The sequence below is a fragment of the Zea mays genome, chromosome 2 (genome assembly GCF_902167145.1).
Source record: "Zea mays cultivar B73 chromosome 2, Zm-B73-REFERENCE-NAM-5.0, whole genome shotgun sequence".
Classification (NCBI taxonomy): Eukaryota; Viridiplantae; Streptophyta; class Magnoliopsida; order Poales; family Poaceae; genus Zea; species Zea mays.
The window spans coordinates 152,856,260-152,870,490 of record NC_050097.1 but is presented as its reverse complement, the minus strand read 5'-3'; positions in this window follow the sequence as shown (position 1 = coordinate 152,870,490).

The window sequence follows — 14,231 nt, the reverse complement described above, 5'->3', positions numbered from 1 at the left end:
ACCACAACCCTCAGCTTGTTATTTTATGCATGATATGATTTTGAGACAAGTTATTATGACCATCCAAGCCGCTTGCCGCAATCAATCCTTAATATATTTGTCGGGGACCATAATTAGGGGTACCCTCAAGACTCCTAATTCTCAGCTGGTAACCCCCATCAGCATAAAGCTGCAAAGGCCTAATGGGTGCGACTAAGTCAGGGATCAGTCCATTCGAGCGACTCGATCATGCCTCGCCCGAGCCTAGCCTCGGACAAGGGCGGCCGACCCCGGAGGATTTCCGTCTCGCCCGAGGCCCCCCTCCAACGGCGAACATATTGCCGGCTCGCCCGAGGCCCTGCCTTCGCTAAGAAGCAACCCTGACTAAATCGCCACACCGACCGACCAAGTCGCAAGAGCATTTAATGCAAAGGTGGCCTGACACCTTTATCCTGACGCGCGCCCCCCGGCAGAGCCGAAGTGACCGCCGTCACTTCGCCGCTCCACTGACCGGCCTGACAGAAGGACAGCGCCGCCTGCGCCACTCCGACTGCGGTGCCATTTGACAGAGTGAGGCTGACAGACAGTCAGGCCCCGCCAGAGGCACCATAGGAAGCTCCGCTTCGCCCGACTCAGGGCTCGGACTCGGGCTCAGCCCCGGAAGACGGTGAACTCCGCTCCGCCCGACCCAGGGCTCGGACTCGGGCTAAGTCCCGGAAGACGGCGAACTCCGCTCCGCCCGACCCCGGGCTCGGACTCGGGCTAAGCCCCGGAAGACGGCGAACTCCGCTCCGCCCGACCTCGGGCTCAGACTCGGGCTAAGCCCCGGAAGACGGCGAACTCCGCTCCGCCCGACCCAGGGCTCGGACTCGGGCTAAGTCCCAGAAGACGACGAACTCTGCTCCGCCCAACCCAGGGCTCGGACTCGGGCTAAGTCCCGGAAGACGGCGAACTCCGCTCCGCCCAACCTAGGGCTCGGACTCGGGCTAAGTCCCGGAAGACGGCGAACTCCGCTCCGCCCGACCCAGGGCTCGGACTCGGGCTAAGTCCCAGAAGACGACGGACTCCGCTTCGCCCGACCCCAGGGCTCGGACTCCGCCCTGGCCTCAGCCGACGACCTCCGCCTCGCCCGACCCAGGGGCTCGGACTCGGCCTCGGCCACGGAAGACAGACTCGACCTCGGCTTCGAAGGAGCCTCCGCATCGCCCAACCTAGGGCGCAGGCCAGCCACGTCAACAGGAGGCGCCATCATCACCCTACCTCGAGCTGACTCAGGCCACAGGGAACCAGACCGGCGTCTCATCTGGCTAGCTCCGTCAGATAGGCAATGATGGCGCCTCGCATGCTCTGTGACGACGGCGGCTCTCAGCCCCCTTACGGAAGCAAGAGGACGTCAGCAAGGACCCAACCGCTCCGACAGCTGTCCCTCCGCCAGGCTCCATCGCTCCTCCGACGGCCACGACATCACACCAGCTGGGTGCCAAAATCTCTCCGGCTGCCACGACGGCATGTACTTAGGGCGCTAGCTCTCCCCCGCTAGACACGTAGCACTCTGCTACACCCCCATTGTACACCTGGATCCTCTCCTTACGCCTATAAAAGGAAGGACCAGGGCCCTCTTAGAGAGGGTTGGCCGCGCGGGGACGAGGACGAGAACAGGCGCTCGCTTGGGGCCGCTCGCTCCCTCTCCCGCGTGGACGCTTGTAATCCCCTACTGCAAGCGCACCCGACCTGGGCGCGGGACGAACACGAAGGCCGCGGGATTCCCACCTCTCTCACGCCGGTCTCCGGCCGCCTCGCTCTTCCCCCCTTCGCGCTCGCCCTCGCGCTCGACCCATCTAGGCTGGGGCACGCGGCGACATTCACTCGTCGGCCTAGGGACCCCCCGGTCTCGAAACGCCGACAGTTGGCGCGCCAGGTAGGGGCCTGCTGCGTGTTGACGAACAGCTTCCCGTCAAGCTCCAGATGGGCAGTCTCCAGCAACCTCTCCAACCCGGGACGGTGCTCCGTTTCGGGAGTCTTGAGTTCATGTCCCTCGACGGCAGCTACGACATGATACTCCTTCCACCGCCGCGCGACGACGACAATGGCGGCTGGCAGCCCGCCCGCCGGTGGCGGAATCGGCGACGTCTTCCCCGCATGGTGGGAGAGCAAACTTAGAGCTCGCCCCGTCCTCTCCCCCGCCGACGGAGGAGGAGGCGGGGCAACCAAGGCCAAGCAGGAGACAGCGCCTCGTCGGCTGTCGAGCGAGCCGACGGCCCCAGCACCCCAACGGGGGGCACACCGGGCGTCGACCTCGCGTTTGAGACGAAGGCGAGCGCCGTCTCCCCGCGACACGCCAATCCCGAGCAAGCGGACAACGCCAGCGCGCTCGCGGAAAGCTTGCTGGATGTCACCCTCGCACCTGAGACGACGGTGCAGTCAGTCCCCGACGTGACTTCATCGCCGCTCGTCGACCAAAAGGTACCGACCGATTCCCATCCTACGTCATTTGGATTCAGCCTCAACCCGCCTAGTGACCTCGCTTTGGCGGACGTTCTCGTAAAGGCGAGTCCAAACCCTCTGGGGTTTCGCATGCGGTCGCCTTGGGACCGGCTGACGGACGTCTCGACCTACGGGCCCTCTGGGTCCGAGGAAGACGACGGGCCCAGCATCTGTTGGGATTTCTCTGGACTTGGCAACCCCGGTGCCATGCAGGACTTCATGGCCGCATGTGACTACTGCCTTTCCGACTGTTCCGACTGTAGCCGCAGCCTCGGCGACGAGGACTGCGGCCCAAGCCACGAATGTTGCCACGTCGATCTAGGGGGTCCCTCCGAAGGCAATCATCTTGGCATGCCGGAGGACAGTGATCTCCCTATGCCAGTGCCCCGCGTCGACATCCCACGGGAGCTAGTTGTGGTCCCCGTTCAGGCGGGGGGGGGCATGACCCACAGCTCGAGCAAATCCGTGGGGCGCAGGCCAGGTTCGACGAGGGAGCAGGGGCGCTTGAGCCGATCCGCCGGGACGTCGGGCAGGCATGGGCGGGCCAACCCCTGGCCGGAGAAATACATCATCTGCCCCAGGGTTTCCAGCACCGCGTCGCCGACGACGCCAGGGTCAGGCCGCCACCCGCATCTAGTGGCGTCGGCCAGAACCTGGCTGCCGCAGCGATGCTTCTCCGCGCGATGCCGGAGCCATCAACCACCGAGGGTCGGCGAATCCAGGGGGAGCTCAAGAACCTCCTGGAAGGCGCCGCGGTCCGGCGGGCCAAGAGCTCTGCCTCCCGAAGGCAAGGATACCCCCCGGAACCTCATGCCGCGACTTCCCGATTCATGCGGGAAGCCTCGGTCTACACCGGACGCACGCGCAACACCGTGCCTGCGGCCCCGGGCCACCTCGGCAACGAGCACCATCATCGCGACCGTCGGTCCCACCTCGACGAGAGGGTGCGCCGAGGCTACCACCCCAGGCGTGGGGGACGCTATGACAGCGGGGAGGATCGGAGTCCCTCGCCCGAACCGCCCGGTCCGCAGGCCTTCAGCCGGGCCATCCGACGGGCGCCGTTCCCGACCCGGTTCCGACCCCCGACTACTATCACAAAGTACTCGGGGGAGACGAGACCGGAACTGTGGCTCGCGGACTACCGTCTGGCCTGCCAACTGGGTGGAACAGACGATGACAACCTCATCATCCGCAACCTCCCCCTGTTCCTCTCCGACTCCGCTCGCGCCTGGTTGGAGCACCTGCCCCCGGGGCAGATCTCCAACTGGGACGACCTAGTCCAAGCTTTCGCCGGCAATTTCCAGGGCACGTACGTGCGCCCCGGGAATTCCTGGGATCTCCGAAGCTGCCGGCAGCTGCCGGGAGAGTCCCTCCGGGACTACATCCGGCGATTCTCGAAGCAGCGCACCGAGCTGCCCAACATCACTGACTCGGATGTCATTGGCGCGTTCCTCGCCGGCACCACCTGCCGCGACCTGGTGAGCAAGTTGGGTCGCAAGACCCCCACCAGGGCGAGCGAGCTGATGGACATCGCCACCAAGTTCGCCTCCGGCCAAGAGGCGGTCGAGGCCATCTTCCGAAGGAACAAGCAGCCCCAGGGCCGCCCGTCAGAAGATGCTCCCGAGGCGTCAACTCAGCGCGGTGCCAAGAAGAAAGGCAAGAAGAAGTCGCAAGCGAAACGCGACGCCGCCGACGCGGACCTTGTCGCCGCCGCCGAGTACAAGAACCCTTGGAAACCCCCCGGAGGTGCCAACCTCTTCGACAAGATGCTCAAGGAGCCGTGCCCCTATCACCAGGGGCCCGTCAAGCACACCCTTGAGGAGTGCGTCATGCTTCGGCGCCACTTCCACAGGGCCGGGCCACCCGCGGAGGGTGGCAGGGCCCGCGACAATGACAAGAAGGAAGATCACCAAGCAGGAGAGTTCCCCGAGGTCCGCGACTGCTTTATGATCTACGGTGGACAAGCGGCGAATGCCTTGGCTCGGCACCGCAAGCAAGAGCGCCGGGAGGTCTGCTCGGTGAAGGTGGCGACGCCAGTCTACCTAGACTGGTCCGACAAGCCCATCACCTTCGACCAAGCTGACCACCCCGACCACGTGCCAAGCCCGGGGAAATACCCGCTCGTCGTCGACCCCGTCATCGGCGACGTCAGGCTCACCAAGGTCCTCATGGACGGAGGCAGCAGCCTCAACATCATCTACGCCGAGACCCTCGGGCTCCTGCGTGTTGATCTGTCCTCTGTCCGGGCAGGCGCTGCGCCCTTCCATGGGATCATCCCCAGGAAGCGCGTCCAACCCCTCGGACAGCTCGACCTTCCCGTCTGCTTCGGAACATCCTCCAACTTTCGAAGGGAGACCCTGACGTTCGAGGTGGTCGGGTTCCGAGGAACCTACCATGCGGTACTGGGGAGGCCATGCTACGCGAAGTTCATGGCCGTCCCCAACTACACCTACCTGAAGCTCAAGATGCCGGGCCCCAGCGGGGTCATCACCGTCGGCCCCACGTACAAGCACGCGTTCGAATGCGACGTGGAGTGCGTGGAGCACGCCGAGGCCCTCGCCGAGTCCGAGGCCCTCATCGCCGACCTGGAAAGCCTCACTAAGGAGGCGCCAGACGTGAAAAGTCATGCCGGCAACTTCGAGCCAGTGGAGACGGTTAAGGCCGTCCCCCTCGACCCCAGCAGCGACGCCTCCAAGCAGATCCGGATCGGCTCCGGGCTCGATCCCAAATAGGAAGCAGTGCTCGTCGACTTCCTCCGCGCGAACGCCGACGTCTTCGCGTGGAGTCCCTCGGACATGCCCGGCATACCGAGGGATGTCGCCGAGCACTCGCTGGATATTCGGGCCGGAGCCCGACCCGTCAAGCAGCCTCTGCGCCGATTCGACGAGGAGAAGCGCAGAGCGATAGGCGAGGAGATCCACAAGCTAATGGCGACAGGGTTCATCAAAGAGGTATTCCATCCCGAATGGCTTGCCAACCCTGTGCTTGTGAGAAAGAAAGGGGGGAAATGGCGGATGTGTGTAGACTACACTGGTCTCAACAAAGCATGTCCGAAGGTTCCCTACCCTCTGCCTCGCATCGACCAAATCGTGGATTCCACTGCTGGGTGCGAAACCCTGTCTTTCCTCGATGCCTACTCAGGGTATCATCAAATCAAGATGAAAGAGTCCGACCAGCTCGCGACTTCTTTCATCACACCCTTCGGCATGTACTGCTATGTCACCATGCCGTTCGGTTTGAGGAATGCGGGCGCGACGTACCAGCGGTGCATGAACCATGTGTTCGGCGAACACATTGGCCGCACGGTCGAGGCCTACGTCGATGACATCGTAGTCAAGACGAGGAAGGCCTCCGACCTCCTTTCTGACCTTAAAACGACATTCCAATGTCTCAAGGCGAAAGGCGTCAAGCTCAATCCCGAAAAGTGTGTCTTTGGGGTGCCCCGAGGCATGCTCTTAGGGTTCATCGTCTCCGAGCGGGGCATCGAAGCCAACCCGGAGAAGATCGCAGCCATCACCAGCAAGGGGCCCATCAAGGACTTGAAAGGCGTACAGAGGGTCATGGGATGCCTCGCGGCTCTGAGCCGTTTCATCTCACGCCTCGGCGAAAGAGGTCTACCTCTGTACCGCCTCTTAAGGAAGGCCGAGTGCTTCACTTGGACCCCTGAGGCCGAGGAAGCCCTCGGGAACCTGAAGGCGCTCCTCACAAAGGCACCTATCTTGGTGCCCCCAGCTACCGGAGAAGCCCTCCTGGTCTACGTCGCCGCGACCACTTAGGTGGTTAGCGCCGCGATTGTGGTCGAGAGGCAAGAAGAGGGGCATGCATTGCCCGTTCAGAGGCCGGTTTACTTCGTCAGCGAGGTACTGTCCGAAACCAAGATCCGCTACCCACAAGTTCAGAAGCTGCTATATGCAGTGATCCTGACCCGACGGAAGTTGCGACACTACTTCGAGTCTCATCCGGTAACTGTGGTGTCATCCTTCCCCCTGGGAGAGATCATCCAGTGCCGAGAGGCCTCGGGTAGGATTGCAAAGTGGGCGGTGGAGATCATGAGCGAGACGATCTCGTTCGCTCCCCGGAAAGCCATTAAGTCCCAGGTCTTGGCGGACTTCGTGGCCGAATGGGTCGACACCCAGCTGCCGACGGCTCCGATCCAACCGGAGCTCTGGACCATGTTTTTCGACGGGTCGTTGATGAAGACGGGAGCCGGCGCAGGCCTACTCTTCATCTCGCCCCTCGGGAAACACCTACGCTATGTGCTACACCTCCACTTCCCGGCGTCCAACAATGTGGCTGAGTACGAGGCTCTGGTCAACGGGTTGCGGATCGCCATCGAGCTAGGGGTCCGGCGCCTGGACGCCCGCGGTGACTCGCAGCTCGTCATCGACCAAGTCATGAAGAACTCCCACTGCCGCGACCCGAAGATGGAAGCCTACTGCGATGAGGTTCGGCGCCTGGAAGACAAGTTCTACGGGCTCGAGCTTAACCACATCGCTTGGCGCTACAACGAGACTGCGGACGAGCTGGCTAAAATAGCCTCGGGGCGAACAACGGTTCCCCCGGACGTCTTCTCCTGGGATCTGCATCAACCCTCCGTCAAGATCGACGACACGCCCGAGCCCGAGGTACCCTCGGCCCAGTCCGAGGCGCCCACGGCTCAACCCGAGGCGCCCTCGGCTCAGTCCGAGGCACCCTCGGCTCATCCCGAGGCACCCTCAGCTCGGCCCGAGGCGCCCTCGGTTCAGTCCGAGGTACCCTCGGCCCCCGAGGGTGAGGCACTGCGCGTCGAGGAGGAGCAAAGTGGGGTCGCGCCTGATCGAAACTGGCAGACCCCGTACCTGCAATATCTCCACCGAGGAGAGCTACCCCTCGACCGAGCCAAGGCTCGGCGGGTGGCGCGGCGCGCCAAGTCGTTCGTCTTGCTGGGCGATGAGAAGGAGCTCTACCACCGCAGCCCCTCAGGCATCCTCCAGCGATGCATCTCCATCGCCGAAGGCCAGGAACTCCTGCGAGAGATACACTCGGGGGCTTGCGGCCATCACGCAGCGCCTCGAGCCCTTGTCGGGAATGCCTTCCGACAGGGCTTCTACTGGCCGACGGCGGTGGCCGACGCCACAAGAATTGTCCGCACCTGCGAAGGGTGTCAATTCTACGCGAGGCAGACTTACCTGCCCGCTCAGGCTCTGCAGACGATACCCATCACCTGGCCTTTTGCGGTGTGGGGTCTGGACCTCGTCGTCCCCTTGCAGAAGGCACCCGGGGGCTACACGCACCTGCTGGTCGCAATCGACAAATTCTCCAAGTGGATCGAGGTCCGACCCCTGAACAGCATCAGGTCCGAGCAGGCGGTGGTGTTCTTCACCAACATCATCCATCGCTTCGGGGTCCCGAACTCCATCATCACCGACAACGGCACCCAGTTCACCAGCAGAAAGTTCCTGGACTTCTGCGAGGATCACCACATCCGGGTGGACTGGGCCGCCGTGGCTCATCCCATGACGAATGGGCAGGTGGAGCGTGCCAACGACATGATTCTACAAGGGCTCAAGCCTCGGATCTACAACGACCTCAACAAGTTCGGCAAGCGATGGATGAAGGAACTCCCCTCGGTGGTCTGGAGCCTGAGGACGACGCCGAGCCGAGCCACGGGTTTCACGCCGTTCTTCCTAGTCTACGGGGCCGAGGCTGTCTTGCCCACAGACCTGGAATACGGCTCCCCGAGGACGAGGGCCTACACCGACCAAAGCAATCAAGCTAGCCGAGAAGACTCGCTGGACCAGCTGGAAGAGGCTCGGGACAAGGCCTTACTACACTCGGCGCGGTACCAGCAGTCCCTGCGACGCTACCACGCCCGGGGGTCCGATCCCGAGACCTCCAGATGGGCGACCTGGTGCTTCGGCTGCGACAAGACGCCCGAGGGAGGCACAAGCTCACGCCCCCCTGGGAGGGGCCATTCGTCATCGCCAAAGTTCTGAAGCCCGGAACGTACAAGCTGGCCAACAGTCAAGGCGAAGTGAAAGGGAAATGTGCCCTTGGGCCATTTCTAAGTATTTTGGTGATTGAGTGCCAACACAAGTGCTTAAATGTGAATTTATGCTCATGGATGGACAAAGTGCAAATCAAGAGTAAAGGTATGTTTCTAAGCCTTAGTACATTGGTTTTGTGTACTAATATACTTGTCTAAGTGTTAGAAACAGAAAGAAGAAGAAAAGAAAAGAGGTGAAAAAGGCTTGGCTGTGTACATCCAAGACTCAGCTCAGTCTGGCACACCGGACTGTCCGGTGGTGCACCGGACAGTGTCCGGTGCGCCAGGCTGACTCGGCGTGAAGTGGCCGCTCTCGGGAATTTGTCGACGGCGTACGGCTAAAATTCACCGGACTGTCCGGTGTGCACCGGACTGTCCGGTGAGCCAACGGTCGGCCGGGCAAACGGTCGGCCGCGGAATCTGCGCGCGACACGTGGCCGGGCCAACGGTCGGGAGGGGGCACCGGACTGTCCGGTGTGCACCGGACATGTCCGGTGCGCCAACGGCTCCCAGATCTGCAACGGTCGGCCGCGCCATTTTAGGAAGGAAATCGGGCACCGGACAGTGTCCGGTGTGCACCGGACTGTCCGGTGCCCCCGATGACAGAAGGCAAGAATGGCTTTCCAGATTTGTGCTCAACGGCTCCTAGCTGCCTTGGGGCTATAAAAGGGACCCCTAGGCGCATGGAGGAGAACACCAAGCATCCCTTGAGCATTGTTGATCACTCACACTACATTCTTGCGCACTTGTTCGACATTCTAGTGATTTGAGCTCCGTTCTAGTGTGCTAGTCACTTGAGCTCAAGTCTTGGTTTTGTGTGTGCGTATTCGCTGTGATCTTTGTGTCGTGTGTGAGTTGCTGATCCCTCCCTTGCTCCGTGATTCTTTGTGAACATCTTTTGAAAGGGCGAGAGGCTCCAAGCTGTGGAGATTCCTCGCAAGTGGGATTAAGAAAAGCAAAGCAACACCGTGGTATTCAAGTTGGTCTTTGGACCGCTTGAGAGGGGTTGATTGCAACCCTCGTCCGTTGGGACGCCACAACGTGGAGTAGGCAAGCGTTGGTCTTGGCCGAACCACGGGATAACCACCGTGCCATCTCTGTGATTGATATCTCTTGGTTATTGTGTTGTGTTGAGATCCTTCTCTAGCCACTTGGAAAATTACTGTGCTAACAATTAATCAAGTTTTGTGGCTTAAGATTTTGAAGTATTACAGGATCACCTATTCACCCCCCCCCCCCTCTAGGTGCTCTCAATTGGTATCAAAGCCATTCTCTTCAAGAAAGGGACTAACCGCCCGAAGAGATGGATCCTAATGGCAAGGGGATGGTGATCAACGACAAGGAGAAGGAGACCTTCGTCAACGAGCCCAATGATGACAAGCTCACCGACTCAGGCTCGGGCCACAAAAGAAAAGACGGGAGGAAGAAGAAGACAAGGCGCATCAAGGAAATTGTCTACTACGATAGCGACGAATCTTCCTCCTCCCAAAAGGACGACGACGACCACGATAGACGAAAGACGGTTAACTCAAACTTTTCTTTCGATTATTCACGCATCCCGCATAGTTCAAATGCTCAATTGCTCCCCATTCCACTTGGCAAGCCCCCTCACTTTGATGGAGAGGACTACGGATTTTGGAGCCACAAAATGCGTACTCACCTGTTTTCTCTCCATCCAAGCATTTGGGAGATTGTGGAAAGTGGAATGAAATTTGGTAGCTCGGATAGCCCTGTGTTTATTAATGAACAGATTCATAAAAATGCACAAGCTACTACTGTGTTGCTAGCCTCTTTGTGCAGGGACGAGTATCACAAGGTGAGCGGCTTGGACAATGCCAAGCAGATCTGGGACACCCTCAAGATCTCTCATGAGGGAAACGACGTCACCTTGCTCACCAAAATGGAGTTGGTGGAAGGCGAGCTTGGACGGTTCGCGATGATAAGGGGCGAGGAGCCGACACAAACATACAACCGGCTCAAGACCCTTATCAACAAAATAAGGAGCTACGGGAGCACGCGATGGACGGACCACGACGTCGTCCGCCTAATGCTAAGGTCATTTACCGTTCTTGATCCTCATTTGGTGAACAATATTCGTGAAAATCCCAGGTACACCAAGATGTCGCCCGAAGAAGTTCTTGGGAAATTTGTTAGCGGGAGAATGATGATCAAGGAGGCGAGGTACGTGGACGACGCCTTGAATGGTCCGGTCAACGAGCCGCAACCCCTTGCTCTCAAGGCAACACGAAGCAAGGAGGCGCTACCAAGCAAGGTGGCACAGATTGAGGCGGCCGGACTTAATGATGAAGAGATGGCTCTCATCATCAAAAAATTCAAGACGGTGCTCATGCTTCAAATGCGGTAAGCTTGGTCATTTTATTGCTAACTGTCCTGACAATGATAGTGATCAGGATCAAGGGAACAAGAGGGAGAAAAAGAAGAACTATAAGAAGGCAAAGGGCGAGGCTCATCTTGGCAAGGAGTGGGATTCGGACTGCTCCTCGTCCGACTCCGACAATGAGGGACTCGCCGCCACTGCCTTCAACAAGTCATCCCTCTTCCCCAACGAGCGTCACACTTGCCTCATGGCAAGGGAGAAGAAAGTAAGCACTCCTAATACTAGTACTTATGCTTCTTCAAGTGAGGATGAGTCTAGTGATGACGATGAGATAGATTACTCATGCTTATTCAAGGGATTAGATAGAACTAAGGTAGACAAAATTAATGAATTGATTGATGCCTTGAATGATAGGAATATACTGTTAGAAAAGCAAGAGGATTTGTTGTATGAAGAACATGATAAATTTGTAGAAGCTCAGAAATCTCTTGCTCTAGAAATTAAGAGGAATGAAATGCTCTCTAGTGAATTATCTTCTTGCCATGAAACTATTGCTAAGTTAAAAAGTTTTAATGATGATTTAAATGCTAAACTAGAAGTAGCTAGTAAATCTAATTCTTGTGTAGAAATTGTTGAAACTTGTAATAGGTGTAAAGATTTTGACATTGATGCTTGTAGTGATCATTTAGTTTCAATTTCTAAATTAAATGAGGAATTAGCTAGTCTTAATGCCCAACTTAAGACTAGCAAGAATGAATTTGACAAGCTAAAATTTGCAAGGGATGCCTACACGATCGGTAGACACCCCTCAATTAAGGATGGACTTGGCTACAAGAGGGAAGCCAAGAACTTGACAAGCCATAAGGCCCCCATCTCCGCCAAGGAGAAAGGAAAGGCCCCTATGGCTAGTAGTGTGCAAAAGAACCATGCTTTTATGTACCATGATAGGAGACAATCTAGAAATGCTTATAGAAGTTGTAATGCATATAATGCCTTTGATTCTCATGCCATGTTTGCTTCTAGTTCTTCTTATGTGCATGATAGAAATGTTGGTAGGAGAAATGCTGTTCATAATTTGCCTAGGAGAAATGTTGTTAATGTTCCTAGGAAAGTAAATGAACCCTCTACAATATATCATGCTTTAAATTCTTCTTTTGCTATTTGTAGAAAGGATAGGAAGATAGTTGCTAGAAAATTAGGGGCAAGATGCAAGGGAGACAAAACTTGCATTTGGGTCCCTAAGGATATTTGTGCTAACCTTGCAGGACCCAACATGAGTTGGGTACCTAAGACCCAAGCCTAAATTTGCCTTGCAGGTTTATGCATCCGGGGGTTCAAGCTGGATTATTGACAGCGGATGCACAAACCATATGACGGGGGAGAAGAAGATGTTCACCTCCTACGTCAAAAACAAAGATTCCCAAGATTCAATAATATTCGGTGATGGGAATCAAGGCAAGGTAAAAGGGTTAGGTAAAATTGCAATCTCAAATGAGCACTCTATCTCTAATGTGTTTTTAGTAGAGTCTCTTGGATATAATTTGCTATCTGTTAGTCAATTATGCAATATGGGATATAACTGTTTGTTTACAAATATAGATGTGTCTGTCTTTAGAAGATGTGATGGTTCACTAGCTTTTAAGGGTGTACTAGACGGCAAGCTTTACCTAGTTGATTTTGCAAAAGAAGAGGCCAGTCTAGATGCATGCTTAATGGCCAAGACTTGCATGGGCTGGCTGTGGCATCGCCGCTTAGCACATGTGGGGATGAAGAACCTCCACAAGCTTCTAAAGGGAGAACATGTGATAGGTCTAACCAATGTTCATTTCGAAAAAGATAGACCTTGTGCAGCTTGTCAAGCAGGGAAACAAGTGGGAGGCTCTCATCACACCAAAAATGTGATGACAACATCAAGACCCCTGGAGCTGCTACATATGGACCTCTTCGGACCCGTCGCCTATCTGAGCATAGGAGGAAGTAAGTATGGTCTAGTTATTGTTGATGACTTTTCCCGCTTCACTTGGGTGTTCTTTTTGCAGGATAAGTCTGAAACCCAAGGGACCCTCAAGCGCTTCCTAAGGAGAGCTCAAAATGAGTTTGAGCTCAAGGTGAAGAAGATAAGGAGCGACAACGGGTCCGAGTTCAAGAACCTTCAAGTGGAGGAGTTCCTTGAGGAGGAAGGGATCAAGCTCGAGTTCTCCGCTCCCTACACACCACAACAAAATGGTGTGGTAGAGAGGAAGAACAGGACGTTAATCGATATGGCGAGGACGATGCTTGGAGAATTCAAGACCCCCGAGCGTTTTTGGTCGGAAGCCGTGAACACGGCTTGCCACGCCATCAACCGGGTCTACCTTCATCGTCTCCTCAAGAAGACTTCGTATGAGCTACTAACCGGTAACAAACCCAATGTATCTTACTTTCGTGTATTTGGGAGCAGGTGCTACATTCTAGTGAAGAAGGGTAGAAATTCTAAATTTGCTCCCAAAGCTGTAGAAGGGTTTTTGTTAGGTTATGACTCAAATACAAAGGCGTATAGAGTCTTCAACAAATCATCGGGTTTGGTTGAAGTCTCTAGCGACGTTGTATTTGATGAGACTAATGGCTCTCCAAGAGAGCAAGTTGTTGATTGTGATGATGTAGATGAAGAAGATGTTCCGACGGCCGCTATACGAACCATGGCGATTGGAGAAGTGCGGCCACAGGAACAAGATGAACGAGATCAACCTTCTTCCTCAACAACGGTGCATCCCCCACCTCAAGACGATGAACAAGTTCATCAAAAGGAGGCGTGTGATCAAGGGGGAGCACAAGATGATCACGTGATGGAGGAAGAAGCGCAACCGGCACCTCCAACCCAAGTTCGAGCGGTGATTCAAAGGGATCATCCCGTCGACCAAATTTTGGGTGACATTAGCAAGGGAGTAACTACTCGATCTCGATTAGTTAATTTTTGTGAGCATTACTCCTTTGTCTCTTCTATTGAGCCTTTCAGGGTAGAGGAGGCCTTGCTAGATCCGGATTGGGTATTGGCCATGCAGGAGGAACTCAACAACTTCAAGCGCAATGAAGTTTGGACACTGGTGCCTCGTCCCAAGCAAAATGTTGTGGGAACCAAGTGGGTGTTCCGCAACAAACAGGACGAGCACGGGGTGGTGACGAGGAACAAGGCTCGACTTGTGGCAAAAGGTTATGCCCAAGTCGCAGGTTTGGACTTTGAGGAGACGTTTGCTCCTGTGGCTAGGCTAGAATCAATTCGTATCTTGCTAGCATATGCCGCACACCATTCTTTCAGGTTGTTCCAAATGGATGTGAAGAGCGCTTTCCTCAACGGGCCAATCAAGGAGGAGGTGTACGTGGAGCAACCCCCTGGCTTCGAGGATGAACGGTACCCCGACCACGTGT